The sequence below is a fragment of the Malania oleifera genome, chromosome 9, assembly GCF_029873635.1.
Source record: "Malania oleifera isolate guangnan ecotype guangnan chromosome 9, ASM2987363v1, whole genome shotgun sequence".
NCBI lineage: Eukaryota > Viridiplantae > Streptophyta > Magnoliopsida > Santalales > Ximeniaceae > Malania > Malania oleifera.
This window is the reverse complement of record NC_080425.1, coordinates 79614100-79618427: the sequence shown is the minus strand read 5'-3', so window position 1 is coordinate 79618427 and position 4328 is coordinate 79614100.

The following is a 4328-nucleotide window of genomic DNA, read 5'->3' as shown; positions in this document are numbered from 1 at the left end:
TATCTGTAGCATCTTGATGCTACCCCTGTATATCTATCTGTGTATTCTGTATATATACTCTGTCTGTGTTCTGTATGTTATGGTAATAGGAAAAACATTGGATGTTATAACACTATATATATGTATATACCGTTCTGTAATAAACTGCAATATAAAATACTGATCTGAGTATCTGTATACATGTATTTGGATATATGTATATAACCGTTTCATGAACTATTCATATAAAACTGTATATGCATGTACATTTCTCTGCGAATATAAATCTATCTCTGTATATTCTCATATACTGGAAAACCATATCAAATATATATACTATCTATATCTTTGTATTTAGTATAGTATGATGTTTCATAACAACTGTATAAATTCATTCTTCACATGAAAAGTCTACTTAGGCCACACAAACATTTATGCTCATTTTCTATAATAACTGTATAATAGAATGACATAAATATATGCTTATAAAATCTCTATTAAAACTCTTAGCATAGCATATTTCCCTTACTTCAACTTTGAAAAGCCCCTATAAAAATCTGGCTCTATACTCGTAGGATTCCTAACCCAACATCCTGAAAACACAATGTTCTAGAACAAAATATTATTATTTTTCCGCTTACGTCATTTCTTATAACTACCCTAAGGTCAAAAACTCAATAAAAGACCTTATCCAGAATTTGGGATGAAATCCAACTTCGTTTTCCTGACGATTCGCTCCGACAATCTTGTAGAGAACTCCATCAGGAGCGTCATGGTAGCTTTGGATCGTCGATCCAACGACTGGTGGGACCGGAAAGGAAGAGAGAAGGGAGAGAAAGTCGTAGGGAGAGAGAGAGAGGAGAGAGAGAGATTTCATAAAAATGAAATTTTTCCCCGGATTCCATATATATAAACAGGGGATTTCGTCGACGAGACCCTGTGTTCGTCAACGAGTCCTTTACAAATTTCGTCGACGAGGCCCTGTATTCGTCGACGAAATTCAGGCTGCCTCAAAACCCCTCTCGGTATTTTCTCGTCGACGAAGCCCTGTGTTCGTCGACGAAGCTTGCCAATTTTTCTGAGATTATTTTTATTTAATATTATCTCCAAAAGGCAATGTCGTCGACGAACGCTCCGTATTCGTCGACAAAGTCTACGGCCTCCTTCTGTTTCTGTATCTATTTTCCTTCTCTCTTAAATATTTGAATATGGATATTTTTTGGGTCGTTACAGTAGGAGAGTGATCAAGTCTCCTAACACTACGCCCGATCGCATAACCTGCCTCGTCAAACCCCATGGCACAAAAGGAGACTTATCACTTACAGTTCTCTCGGAACTACTATCCAAGTTGTTATCGTTGGGCTCCATTCTGAAAAATGGATAGGAATCAATTAGAATTCCTATATTGTACACAATTAACACAATCATTGAAAACTAATCATGTTAACTACTACTCTCACGAGTCCAGGTCAGTCCAACCACATCGACACAAAACCATCAATGGTTTACCGTGATTTTACTCAAATTGTTATTCCAAAAAAAACACAAAACACTGCCAATGAGTCCCCGTCTAGAAACAAAACAACTCTCGACCTACTCTACCCATTTCCTACATCCTACATTCTAGTATGTATATATAGCTACACCTAATCAAGTCTACAAGATCTAATTACCTGGTTTAATTCTTATACCAAGCTGTCACGCCCCGAACCCGCGGATGGGTCCCAAGTGTGATTTAGTAACCTTACCGATCTCTATATCAATTAAAGCATACATGATACTACAATGAATGAGGATCCAACCCCATGGGGTACACATACACCTTATACACATTCACATACATATCCATACTCATCCAATACGCAGTGAAAATGTTCTTTCTATACATATATCATACCATACTAGAGTCTATACATAACTAGAAGATACATTCCCAAATTACATAACATAATCTGGGTGTCTACAAAACCCAATAATGACAACCCAATTATAAAACCCATACTTACACAGGTACTAAACGCAGCTAACCGACACCCACGCTTCCAAACGCTAGGATGCTAGTTTCGGCTACCCGAAGGATTTGAAAAATATTTGTATATTCGGGGTGAGACACCTCTCAGTAAGGAAGAAAACATGTTATATCAGTGTGTGGCATAGAAGTGTTATTTCAACATAAAAAATAACACGATACAATTCTAGTATTTTCACAATTCAGTTCTAGTACATACGATACCAAACATATGGTCAGTGTCGTCAAACTTAAGCAACTAATACCCCGCAATAACTGAATCCTCACAGCGATATCATGCAAATACGGTGTCCACCCACACCCATCAGTGACCAGCCAGAACAAACAGGTGATATTTCACACCCTTGAATATAGAGTTGGACACTTTCGCCCACGGTAATTAGCTGAGACATGGTAGCAACGTATGGTAATTAGCCGCCCCTAGCTGCTTTATAAAACCTGGAATAATTTTGGAACTCATGTTCCTATACTCATTAGCGTACGGTAATTAGCCACCCCTAGCTATTTTACAAAACCTGGAACATTTTACATGCAACATTTCATTCCACACTTATATAAGTATACAACAAATCATATCATTTTCAATTCAAGAAATACAGTTTGATACAAATATAGGTACGACCATCTCTATACTACAATTTAATACAACATATAAATTTTCCAACAGAAATAGAGATGATACCCGAAACCCCCAATTTTCCCAAAAATTGTAACCCAAAAATCCCGTATTTTCATCTGATAGATTTTTCCAAATAAGTAACCAAAACATACATACGATCATAAACTACCAGTTTACCGATCCCGATTTCAAAAAATAACTTATATAAACGGAATCCCCTTACCTTTTCCTGAATACCAATATATAAACTCTACGACTCCAAAACTATGAATCGAGACACCAAAACCTAAACAACCAAGAACTACTTCACTACAATTCTTGCTACTACATATATACCGAAACAAAAATGAAATCGGACCCATACCTCGATTTGGGTTCAAAACCCGAAAATCCTTGAAACGACTTTCTGATCCGCTAAAAATGTAAAGCTTCTCTTCTTGATCCACGTGGTAACGTTGGGACGTTGATTCCGAGAACCTACGGCTTGAAATCCAAGAGAGAGAGAGAGAGAGAGAGAGATAGAGAGAGAGGAGAGAGAGAGAGAGAGAGAGAGAGAGAGAGATGTTTTAGTTTTCGTAACCATTAAGCAAATGAAATAAGATATTTATAACCCTTTGACCTGGCCAGCCTCATTAACGAGACGATGTCCTTGTTGATGAGCCGTAGAAGGAAGTTTGTCAACATCAAGATGGCCTCGTCGATAGGCGTGAGATTTCAGTATTCCCCAAAATCTCTTAGTATCTTCTCGTCAACGAGCTACTAAATCTCGTCGCCAAACTAAAAAAAAGGCTTCATCGACGAGCAAAGGAACCTCGTCGACGAGCCCTGCAAATTTTTACCTTTTAAACTTTCCTTCTCTTTTCCTCATTTATTTAATACACTTATCTCGGGTCGGGTTCTTACACAACACCTCTGATACCATTTAAACATAACCTGACCTGAAGTAGGTACTGGGTACACAACCATTCTCATATACACAAAAATATACCAGTGGAAGTCATTATTTATGGAAACATACCATAGCGAATATACATACCAGAGTACTAACCATCCATTTAAACATGTTTAACACATTCCCAAAAATAATACAAAATACTCTAGGAGAATCCTCCATCCCCAGCTCAGAACATTCACCCTGTGTATGTAGGGTATCGGCTCCTCTCTATCTCGGAGCTCTACCACTTGGTCTATTTCGATTTCCTGAAATATTTAGAAGTTTGGGTGAGACACATCTCAGTATAACAAAATAAATTATTTACAGTGTGTGGCAAAATGAATTTTATTATATTATGACATACTCTTTGAAATCATCATATCATCTGAGAAAATTAACTGATATATACTCATAATCATAGAAATATAAAACACAAGCTTCCATAAGATTTTAATTTCATTTCCAAATATTTTCACATGCAACCCATGTTTACCAGCAAAAGTTCTTGAGAATAAGGAAGAATACTCGTCCATACAAGTAGCTTCCCTTTGCCCTAATACCGTTTGTGTTCTTACCCGATTAACTCGGGTTCGGCCACAACTGATACTTATCAGGGCACTCACCTTACTCAGTAAGCTCTCAGGCAGGGTGTTTTACTTCGCTTTAATTATTTATGTTGTTAACTCACGCGCGCTTTTCCATTTTCATTTTCATTTCCATTTCCATTTCCATTTTACATCTAGCTCATGAGTGTCCTCGGTAACCAA